This window comes from Loxodonta africana, chromosome 15 (genome assembly GCF_030014295.1).
Source record: "Loxodonta africana isolate mLoxAfr1 chromosome 15, mLoxAfr1.hap2, whole genome shotgun sequence".
Classification (NCBI taxonomy): Eukaryota; Metazoa; Chordata; class Mammalia; order Proboscidea; family Elephantidae; genus Loxodonta; species Loxodonta africana.
In genome coordinates, this window is record NC_087356.1 from 55,821,813 (window position 1) to 55,834,031 (window position 12,219).

At 38.5% G+C, this 12,219-nt stretch overlaps 1 protein-coding gene across 1 annotated transcript in view; it reads left to right on the forward strand.

The window, feature by feature from the left end:
• Window positions 1-12,219, forward strand: part of ARHGAP32 (Rho GTPase activating protein 32) — a 416,313-nt gene that overhangs the window by 98,132 nt on the left and 305,962 nt on the right. The gene's annotated exons all lie outside the window — the stretch shown is intronic.

Consider the following 12,219-nt stretch of genomic DNA (forward strand, 5'->3'; position numbering starts at 1 on the left):
CAATTCTGGTTCCTTCTCCGCCCTCCTATAGCTGTTGATCCCACTGGGTTGATAAGCATTCTGCACGCCAAATGTTTCAGGGCCTGCTTCCTGGAGAATCCGACCTGCGATACCTACCTTGTGTGTTAGTGTTAGGTCTTACCTTTTCTTTGGCTAGGGGTCGTAGTCCAGAATAGTTTTCATTATTTGGCATTAGGTGAGAGTTCCTTCTGTACTTCAGAAAATATTTTCCTGTTGCTCTCAGGCCTCCCTCCTCCCACTATCTGCCTTTCTTCTGGTATGTATTTTTTCCTTCCCTTTTCTATCTCATCTCCCCCACCTCCTCTTATGGTTCTGATATCACCATTTAGAAGCGTCTACATTAAGTTATTGAAAAAGGAAACAATGATGATCAGCTACCCCAGGTAAGATGTACCTGTCATTGTGTGGGTCATAGCTCAGGTGCATATGTTCACTAGATACTGGGGCAATATACTAACTATATAGCTTATCAGCTTTGCAGTTATATATACAAGATATTTTGAAAAGTGTGTTGATGGTTCCTAAAATTAGGGAGATGTTGCAGCTACCACCCACCTGTCCGTGGAAGCTTGCATGTTGCTATGATGTGGAGCAGGTTTCAGTGGAGCTACTGGACTAAGATGGACTAGGAAGAAAGGCCTGGCAATCTACTTCCAAAAATCAGCCAGTGAAAAAACCCTATAGATCCCAGTGGTCTCATCTGCAGCCAATCCTGGGGGTGGTGGAGGACAGGGCAGCCTTTAGTTCCGTTGCATACGGGGTTGGCATGAGTCGGGGGCCAACGCGATGGTCGCTAACAGTTATGTCGCTTCAGTTATGTCTGAAGAGCTTCACAAAGGAGGTGACACTGGAGCTGATTTAGAAGAACAGGTAGAACTTTTACAGGTGTGTGTGGTATGTGTGGGGCGAGGGTGGAATTGTGACAGAGGATGGAATATGTTATGGTATAGGGAATAATTTCTATTAAAGGACTTGAAACGACACAATAAGAATGGAAAACTCTAAGCAGTTTGCTGTGGTTGACTGACAGAAGATGGGGTGCTGGAGGTAGACGAGGGTCAGGTCATGTATGCCGTATCAGGATTATCCGTCAGCGGTGGGATGTCATGGAGAGGTTACTTTGTCTGTGTTCTCAGTACTAGCTTCCTAATAAGTAGGTATCATGTAACATGTAATTCTTCACAGTGTATCTAAAGGCCATGTCATGGTGTTTTCAGAATTAGAATTGATATAAAGCTAATGGCTTTTAAATGCCAGCACATTTTAAAAGTAGATGTCGGTTAGGGTTGGTTTTGATACTTAACCTGAAAGCCAGCACAGTGAGCAAGAAGAACCGCTTACTAAGTGTTTGTACTGTGCACTGGATCCTTAGGTTCCTGGGTGGCTCAGTTTATATTTGCTTACTAACCTAAAGAGGAGCCCTGGTGGCTCAGAGGTTAAGCAACCAGCTACTAACTGAGAGTCAGTGGTTTCTCCTCGCTCTGCAGGAGAGAGATGTGGCAGTCTGCTTCTGTAAAGATTTACAGCCTTGGAAACGCTACGGGGCAGTTCTGCTGTGTCCTGTAGGGTCTCTATGAGTTGAAATTGATTCAGTGGCAACAGGTTTGGTTCAGTTTACTAACCTAAAGGTTGGAGGTTTGAACGCACCCAGCAGTGCCATGGAAGAAAGGGCTGGTGATCTGCTTCCATAAAGACGACTGTCAAGAAGACCCTGTGGCGCAGTTCTCTGTAACACACGGGGTCACTGCCATGAGTTGGAATTGACTCGATAGCAACAGGTTTGGTTATTTTGTTTTAGGTAGTATACCGAGACCATTGTGTATATTATCTCATATAATTCTCTCCAAGACCTTCTGTGGTAGGTAGTGTTAGTCCAGTTTTGCAGACAAGAAAATTGTGGCTAAGGCTAAATAACATGCCCAAGGTCACACAGTAATCAACACGGCTGGGGCTCAAACCAGGTTTGACTCTTCAAGCTAGTGCTTTTAAGTGTTTTATAAAGTTGGCCTCGCTAGTATGTATGTGCTTATTTCTTTGAGTGGAATGTTTATTTTAGAAAGTCAGACTAATCCTTGCAGACTCTACATTCTTTGTTTTCTTAGTCATTTTTTAATGCAAATTATTCAGAAATTAGAAATGGAGAATAGAAATACTGAGATTTTTTCCTATTTTTTTCTTTTTAGAATATATATTTCTAGTGAAAGTGGAAAGACATCTCAGAAGCAATCTTTATGTGATTCATAAAATAAAGACTGCAGTGCGTATGTGTCCAGATCATACGAAAGAAGATTGCTTTAGAAAATGCCTGTAGAAGGGAGGTGATGTCTTTCTCACCTTTTATGCAATGTTAGGTTGGTGGCATAGTGGTTAAGGGTTTGGCTGCTTACCAAAGGGTCAGCAGTTCGAATCAACCAGCTGCTTCTCAGAAACCCTATAGGGCAGTTCTCCTCTGTCCTATAGGGTCGCTAGGAGTCAGAATTGACTCGACGGCAATGGGTTTGGTGTTTTGGTTTGGTAGCCCTAAGGGTGACCTATGTTGTACTGTTGTCTTCTGTCAGAGTCTTCATTAAGTTTAGGTATACTGTTAGTGTTACTTTCGCATAGCAACTTTGTTTTCGGAGCACAGAAGAAAGTCTTCTGGATGACTTAAGGCAGCCAACAGTTAGTAAGAAAAGAGGGTGTCAGACAAGGTTGAATTCCAGGCAGAAGGGATCAAAAGAGGCAACGGAGAGGTACACAACGTTTATGCTTCTAATAGCATTACTAAACAATGCCAGAATTCTGGGAAGTAAGGAAATACAGAAATACTTAGGTGATGGCAGTGGACAAAAGAAATAAGTCAGGATTTAGAATAACCTAAATAACATAAGGTGAATCTAAGTTAAATGTATCAAAATTAGAACTTTATACTCTGAAAGCAGAACACATTTTCAAGTTCTCTTGAATGTTTGCAAAAACTGATCATATGTTAAGGCTGTAAAGAAAAAACCTCAATAAATCCCCCAAAGTAGAAATATTTGAGGCAGAGTTCTCCGATCACATTGGAATAAAACTAGAAATCAATAATTAAAAAAAAAGCAACAAAACAAAACAAAAAAACCACACCAGCATCTAGAAATTAAAATTCTTCCTTTAACTTTTGGATTAAAGAGGATATAAAAAATTATAGGATAAATGCAAAATGAGAATAATGAAAACAAAATATGTTAGAACCTAGGGAACCGAGCTAAAATAGTGTGCATAAGAAGGTTCTTTGTCATAAATACACATTAATAAATGAGACAAAATAAATATGCATCTTATTCACAGAGAGAGAAAAATAACACCAGAATAAATCCAAAAAAGGCAGAAAGAAGAAATTAGTAAAGACTGCAGTAGATTGAATAAGAGTCCCGCAGAGATGCCTGAGTCCTAATCCCTGGGTCCTGTGTATGTTACCTTACAGGATGGACCAGTTTCCTGGGGCTCCTGTAACAAATTACCACAGGCTTGGTGGTTTCAGACAACAGAACTGTAGTCTGAAATCAGGGTGTCAGCAGGGTTGCACTGCCTCTGAAGGCTCTAGGGGAGTATCTGTTTCTTGCCCTTTTCAGCTCCTGGTGGAGCCTTGGTGATGCAGTGGTTAAAGCACTCTGCTGCTAACTGAAAGGTCAGTGGTTCAAACCCACCAGCTGCTCCGTGAGAGAAAGGTGTGGCGGCCTTGGAAACCCTGTGGGCCAGTTCAACTCTGTCCTGTAGGGTCTTTATGAGATGGTAGCAGGGATTTTTTTTTTTTTTTTGGATTGGTGGTTATGGCATTTCTGGTTTTGTGGCCACAACGCTACAGTCTCTGCCTTGGTCTTCACATTGCCTTCTCCTCTTTTGTATCTCTAATCTCTCTCTCCCTCTCTTTCGTAAGGATATTTATGGTAGCATTTAGGGCCTACCTGCATAATCTGGGGTTACCTTCTTTTTTTGACCTGTAAGTACTGCTTTTGCAGTAATCAAAAATGCATTGTGGTGGTAGTTTTCCCAAGTTAAAAAAAATCTCTTGGCTTTGTTTGGGCTGTAAGTACTGTTTTTACAGTAAGGAAATATGCATTATACCATATTTTGAAAAGTTTCATGAAAAAATAATAAAAAGGCTAAGAAGGAGACTGGAATAAAATGTGTGTGCAATCATCGCCAGGTACCTTCATTGCTTTATCTCATGTTTTGCAAATTTTCACCAAATAATAAAAACCCCAATTTTATCATTGATTTATAGTGGCAGGATTTACTACATCCAGGGTCCGCTGGGACATACGGAATCCCAGATAATGGGTATCAAAACCCATAACTCTTAACAAAAGTTCTGAATCTGTCCTTTAATTAGCATGCCTTCCATTAGTGAAAACTCATGGTATCAGCAAAAAATTCAAAGCAGAAAACAGTTGCATCACTAATTAAAGTATAATTCAAGTACAGTAAAATTCACCTTTCAGTGTACAACTTCTTGGGTGTTGACAAAGACATATAATCGTATATAACCACCCCACAATCAATATGTAGGCTAGTTGCATCACCCCAAGAATGTCCCACATTGTCCTTTGTAGTCAAAGCATTCCCTCACTCGCAGTCCCTGCCAACCTCTGATCTATTTTGGGATCAGCCAGTAGTAGCCCTTGAGCTTAGCTTCTTTCACGTAGATAATGCATTTGAGATTCATACCATTTGTTGTGTGTATCAAGAGTTCATTCTTTTTTTTATTGCCAAGTAGTAATCTGTTGTATGGATGTCAGCCGTTGAAGTACATTTGTATTGTTTCCAGTATTTGGCTGGAAACCTGAATAAAGCTGCTGTAGACATTCTTGCTTTGTTGTGAACATAGGTTTTCATTCTCCTGGGTGAATACATAGAAGTGGAATTGCTGGGTCATATGGTAAATGAGGCAGAATGCAGCCACCGAAAGTCCCTTGGAGCACAGTCCTGCTGTGACACACATGGGGTCACCATGAGTCAGAGTAGACGCAAAGGCAACTGGTGTGGTTCTTTGGTAATAGGTATGCAGAAGTATCTCACTATAGTTTTATTTGCATTTCCCTAATAACTAATGATATTGAACATCTTGTCATGTGTTTATTTGCCCTCCTTATATTTTCTTTGGTGCTATGATACATTATTATTAACTTAAGTCCATACTTTAGATTTCTTTAGTTCCTATATTTGTTTTTTTCCTATTCCAGGATCCAATCCAGGATACCACATTATATTTAATTTAAGGAGAGCCATCTCCTTAGATTCCTCTATACTTTGACAGTGTCTCAGACTATTCCTAGTTTTTGATGACCTTGACAATTTTGATAAGTGTTGGTCAGATATTTTAAAGAATTTCCCTAACATTGGGTTTTGTCTGGTGTTTTTCTCATGCTTAGACTGGAATTATGGGTTTTGGGGACAATTCTTTTTTAAAAATTGCTTCTTGAACAAGTATATACAAGATGAAATAAATATGAGGTATTGTTCTTACCCTTAAGATTTTTAGTTGTTACTACTATTGTTACCATGTGAATACCCACTTCCCTCCCTCAATTAGGATATAGAACTTCTTCCGGTCTTCATTTAATGCCTTGGTTTATCATCCTATAGTGTCTTCACACAAGATTTTTCATTTTGACTGTCACATAGCACCGTATCTATTTGAAGTAAGCCTATTTTTAAATGACATATGTAGCATTATGAACATGTTGCATTGTTAAAAAGTGTTGTCTACAACATAAAAACCTGATATAAGGGAAGTTAGTATATTTTTGTAGATGTAGTCTAATATTTACATCTCAATAATGCAGAATTCATTTAGTGCAACTGAGATGGGACACAGTATTTTTGACATATCCTGAAAAAACATTATAGAGGTGCTGTGATGACGTCTTGGAGCTCTGGCGTTAGCCACTTTCTACATTGCTGTTATTGCACCTGCTGCCAATGCAAGAAACTTCATTATTACATGCTATCATTTGCTTTTGGTAAGTAGTTCTGATAAATGGAAGGTTCAAATTTAACTGCTCTAGGTAGTGAGCTGCATTCTTTATGGCAGATAAAATACCTCTGGCGATATTTTTCTGGTTTACCTGAAGGTAGTGATTTTGTCCATTTTCAGTGACAGTTGAGCTGCATTGAATATAGGAGGATATTAGTGCCTTGAGGACATCTCTGAGTTACTATATATCAATTCACATCAATTAAATTTGGAGTAGCAGAACTACCAAGTATATAAAAATATTTGGGGCTTAGAGTAATGAAAATTGATAGATCTTTCGATTATACTGTATTTTATTTGAAATATCGTATGGTAAAACAAATCTTGGATGAAGTTTGGAGAAAATCAATTAGGAAAGACATGGTGTATATTTTTTTGAACAACCAGGTAGAGGCCAGATAAAAATATAATTTGGGATCCAAATTAATTATGTTTGATAGCTCACATGAGGTTTATTTCTTCATGGATAAATTGAGCTTTTTTTTTTTTCTTTTTTGCCTGCAAATTAAAATTTTGTTGCAGCCTTATAACTAATATTTTGGTGCCGCCTAATACTGGCTCACAAATATTTAAGTACATATTCTTTTTTTTTTAATTGTTTTTTAAAAATTATTTTGTCATTGCTTTTGAGAATATACACAGCAAAACATGTATCAATCCAGCTGTTTCTATGCATATAATTCAGTGATATTGAATACATTCTTCGAGTTGTGCAATCATTGTCACCGTCCTTTTCTGAGTTATTCCTCCCCATTAACATAAACTCAGTGCCCCCCAAGTTTCCTGTCTAATCTTTTGAGTTGCCATTGCCCCTTTGATCCCACATAGATAGTTCTTAGAAGAGCATAATGCTGAAGGCAGACATTTTTTGCTAGTTAAGCTAAACTACTCTTTGGTTTTAAGAAGATCACAGGAGATATTTCTGTTTAAATTTTAAAGATTGTCTCCTGGCATTACATTCAGGGGTTCATGCAACCTTCATGGCCCCAGGATGTCTGGAGTCCATGAGAATTTGAAATTCTGTTCTGCATTTTCCCCCTTTTGGTCAGGACTCTGCTCTAGAATCTTTGATCCAAATGTTCACTAATGGTATCCAGGAACCATCCAGTTCTTCTGGTCCCATGGCAGAGGAGGCAGTTGTTCATGGAGGCAATTAGCCTCACATTCCATATCCTCCTCCTATTCCTGACTCTCCTTCTTCCTCTTGCTCCAGGCAAGTACACATACTCATTCTTACATGAAGTTTTCTACATCATTTTGTTTGTATAACTCATTTTAATGACCATACTTTTATAAGTGTCACAATACTTTTAAAAAACACAGCCCTTGCACATTAAACTGCACATGTGCATGTCCACCAGTTGCCATGGCCTGTGCCACATTCTCTGGTCTAGAAGCAGTGTATTTGTACAGTCTGTTCTCTAGAGTGTTTATAGTTGTACTATGTTGCATGCTATAGTAGCTGTAACTTCCTACCAAAGCGGTAGATTCATACAGATATTTAAATGAGAAATATGAATGAAGAAGTAAGGGTAAATTACATCGAGGTGAGTTAAATAGTGTGGTTAGTAACAGTTTAGATGATATATGTACAGCTTTAATGAGAATAATCTTGCTTCAACAGACTCAAGATTTCTAAAACAAGAGGGTGACTTTCCTTCATGCAGGTTGCCAGAGCTCTGTGCCAAGGAAGTCAGACTTTCAACATGTGACTGCATGACATAAACCATGATTTTGCTCTCAAGAGTCTTATTTGCATATCAGCAAAAAGTTAGAGAGTTAGTAAACTTACATTGCTATTTCCACTCAGTCAAGCTTTTTATTAATCATATATGGCTAATGAACAGCCCTCCATATTTGAATTGATCAGTTGCAAGTTACATGGTTAAAAGAATGGCTATACATCTTTAGTATTCTTTATTTAGAAATGATTCATTTTAGAAAGAAAAAGCTTATGGCTTAATTTTTGTGTTTGGATCTTTCTTACGTAAACGCTACTCATTAAGCAGCTGGGTTGTCAAACAGCCTACTGAGGAACTAGCACCTGGTCTCTGGAGACCCACTAGGTCTGTGTTGGGTGGGAGAACCTATATATATATATATATATATTTTTTTTTGCTGCTCAGGTGATTTTGATGCTCAGTCAAGGTTAGGAACCAGTGATGGCATGTTTGTGCAGTTCTCGTACGTTCTGAGGGAGTCCTGACATGGTTACTTAGGCAGCACTGAAATGAGTAGGGAATAAACAGTGGTTATGTTATGTCAGGTGTGCGTATTTTTGATGGTGGTAGTTTTATTCTATATAAAGATTCGACTGGCTATAAAGGGATAGATAGTAAAAGTTGATACTGGTTTTAAAACATTTTTATACAGTTGTTTTGCTAGAACATGATGTTTGTATTTCTAAAAAAAATTGTGTGTGTGTGTTTTTTTAACATACCATTCATGAAGAATAAAAAGTCTGGAAAAATAGGGTTATACAAACTACTCAAAATCTGTACAGCTTTGTAACCAGGGTGCTAATAAAAGTAATAACAAACCCAGTAAAAATAACAGCACAGTTAAAAACACATCAAATTCCTAATAAATCAATACTGTAATAAATATCAGGTTTTACTTTTAAAAATGGTGATGGGATGGTTGCTTGATGGTGGGGGGTATAATGAAGGGTTGAGGCTGCTGAATTACAGAGACAAGGGCAAAGCACACAAAAATGAGGAAGTACTGTGCAGAAAGCCCCCTATGGAGACGTAGTCAATGACCAAACTGGTGATAGAGTGACAAGACTGGGCAATGTGATAGAGCAGCAACCCTCTGCAGCATACTGCAGTCCGTGTATATGGTGAGCTTCTGTTCTATAGGGTCACTGTGGGTCGGAATCAACTCGATGGCAGTGGGTTTGGCTTTTTTTGGGTCATGTTCAGCTGAAGGTATTTGGTCAGAAACATTAATGTGTTGGGAAAAGTTGTCTGAACCACTGTAATCTGAGTTTACATTTACCAGCCACACATGAACTAACTCATGTTACCAAAATGTGCTGTAGCAGAAGAGATCATACCTGTTAGTGACCATTTTGGAGAGCAGTTTAGCAGTTAAGTGTAATCTCTGCAGTCAGACTCCCATCTGCACCCCTGTGTCCTTGGGCAAATCACTTTACTGCTTTATGTCTGTTTTCCCTCTTATAAATCGGGCAAAATAATAATATGTGCTTTGTAGGCTTGTTGTGAGGATGGAGTGAATGAACATATAAAGCATTTAGGACCCTTCCTGGCAGGTAGTGAGCTTGAGCTATTAGTGTTATTTTCATTATCCTCTCCATCACTACCATCCACTTGCAGACCTTGTTCTCTAAAGATAAACAAGCCACAAGCAGGCACTGTGGAAAGAGCACTGGACAAACAGCGTATGCCTTCAGCAAGCACTTATCTACCACTGTTTGACTTCTGTGTATTGTGAGGCTAAGGGGATATAGTGATGTATGAGAGAACGTTGGCCTAGGTTCAGAAGCCTAGAGCAGAATGAGGCAGACAGGTGTGTGTAAAATTGACTTAAATGGGTTCAAATACCCAATGTGCTGAGAGGAGTAATTTTGAAAGCATGGTAGGGAAGCAGAAATGGGAGTGCTTTGAATTTGGGAATAATTGCAGAATTTCTCAGTAGAGGAAACACTCTAGCTGTTCCTTCACATGTACCTTGAGGAGGTAAATGTTGTTGTGCGCCCTTGGATCGATTCTGACTCATAGAGACCTCACGTGACAGAGTAAAACTGCCTCGTAGGGGTTCCTGGGCTGACAGTTTCATGGGAGCAGATTGCCAGGTCTTCTCCCTTGGACAAGCTGGTAGGTTTGGTCTGCTGACCTTTCGTTAGCAGCCGAGTGCTTAACCATTGTGCCACCACGGCTCCACTTGTAAATTGTGTGGCCTTAGGCAAGCACCAATTTCCTCATAGGTAATACTGAGACAGTGTTGTTTTTCTTATAGCACTAGATTCTTGTGAGTACTAGAATTAAACTGAGATAATATGTGAAAATTTACTCTACAGCCGTAAGGTAGAAAAGGAAAAAAAAAAAAGAACAGCTGCCGTGGAGTCAGCTCTGATTCACGGTCACCGCACGTGTCAGAGTGGAACTGTGCTCCATAGGGTTTTCAGTGGCTGATTTTTCAGAAGAAGATGGCCAGGCCTTTCTTCCAAGGTGGCTCTGGGTGGACAGGAACCGCCAACCTTTCTGGTAGCAGCCGAATGTGTTAACCATTTGTGCCACCTTGGGACTTCAGAAAAAGGAAGCATATATCACTTTTGAGAGTTTAGTTTCTCGGCTAACTTTGGAGTAGATGATGTTCAAGGTTTCTTCTAACTTTGAAAATATTTGAATCTTCGAAATCTCTTTGAGTGCTAATAGTTGTTGCAAGTTCTCGGTGTCCTCTGACATAGACATTTTTCTGACTGTCCTTTCAGCAATGAGCAGCCACTGGCCAAATTCTTCTTTGGTATTATACATATTTGCACCAGATATTCAGTTAAGTAGATGTTCCGTATTTCAGAGATGGTAGCTTAACAAAAATGTAGATAGTGTAAGAATTACTCCTGTGTTGATTTACACCCAGGGTCCATGCAGTTGAGCATCCTGTCATCTGAGTGTCATGTCTGGAGTGTTTTGAGGAAGGTACTGAAATTCCCAGACATTCTGCTTAATGATTTGTTAAACGTTTGTCTCATCCATTCATTTTTGAAGAGTTATACCAAGTTTGCTTTTCAGTTTATAGGCTGGATCTGTCATTTTCTAAGATTATTAGATTTGGCAATAAAATTTATTTAATTCCAGGTATATACTGAATTGATTTTATGATCTTCGGTTATAAAGGTTTTAATAAATTACCATTAGAGAAAAAAAAAAAAAAACTTTTTTACTTTTCTTTTGTTGGCTTTTTTTCTGAACTTATAGCTCCACCATGCTTTTTGTGAGATTTGTCAATCAGAAATAAAACCATTGTTTCCGTTTTGAAAACTCTACAGTAGATTCTGTTTTCTGTTTGCAGCCTTTAAACTAGTTCTGACATAAGAATTCTACACCCAACAAGGTATGCATAGTAAAGGCACCCTCCCAGGAACCTAGACGAACCCTTAATGTTGTCTAGGTATCTTTAGTATCTTACCACCACCTTTTCTTTTTCCTTTCTCTTCCTTTATGCCTTCATATTGCCCTTAGCAGACAAGAGACCCCATTTCATCCAGTCCTTCCTTTTTGTTCTTTTTTCTTCTGGAATCCCTCTTTAAAACTAACTTCTTTTATCCTGCTGATGTAAACTAAACTAAGCTGTAATTAAAATAATTTTCTCCTTAATGTTTGAATGCTCAGTAAGTTTAATACTCTCAAAGATAATTTTCCTTTTAAATTATTGCTAATCAAAATAAATCTGAGTCAGTGTTACTAATAAGAGTATACAGATCCTTGAAGTGTTTGGGGCCGAAAAAAAGGGCTGAGCTACTCTTTTGAAGACGTCACCTTAGGTTTTTTTCTTGGAAAACAGTGCTATAAGTGACCATACTGTCTCATGGCATGTCTTTTTCCTGGAATGTGTTAGATCTGTTTTTATTATTAATAAATTTAATGTTAGGCTATATAGTTATTGAAGGATCATAGTGTATTCAATTCTCAATGCTTTTTGTTCTAAAAATTTAGTTCCCCAATTCTCTATCTTAGATGTAAAATTTCTACCCTTCGCTTGGTTTAATTTCTTTTTCTTCGCTTATCATTTGCTTTGAAATATGTCAGAGTGCTTTGAAAGTAATACACTGTTGGACTAATCTAAGGTGATATTTTATTGTGGTTGTATGTATTTTGCGCTTTGTTTTTGAAAATGACAGGATGGCTGGTAATCACTGGCTGCATGTCTGAAGGTGTTGGAAAAGCCAGTGTGTGATGAACTGACTTTACTCTTTGTTCACTTAAGAACTCCTTGTTAGTTTGTGATATAGCTGATATTTGCAGAATCTACTAATGTTCTGTGTTTGACTTTGGAGATGCTGGTACACTGGCCAAATATTGACGGTCCTTTCTTGGGTAAAAAGATCTAGTTCTAGGCAAAACTATATTACTTGGTAACGTCGTCAGGTGCTGTTGAGTCAGTTCTGACTCATAGTGACCCTGTGTACAACAGAATGGAACAATGCCTGGTCCTGTGCCTTAAAATCGTTGTTA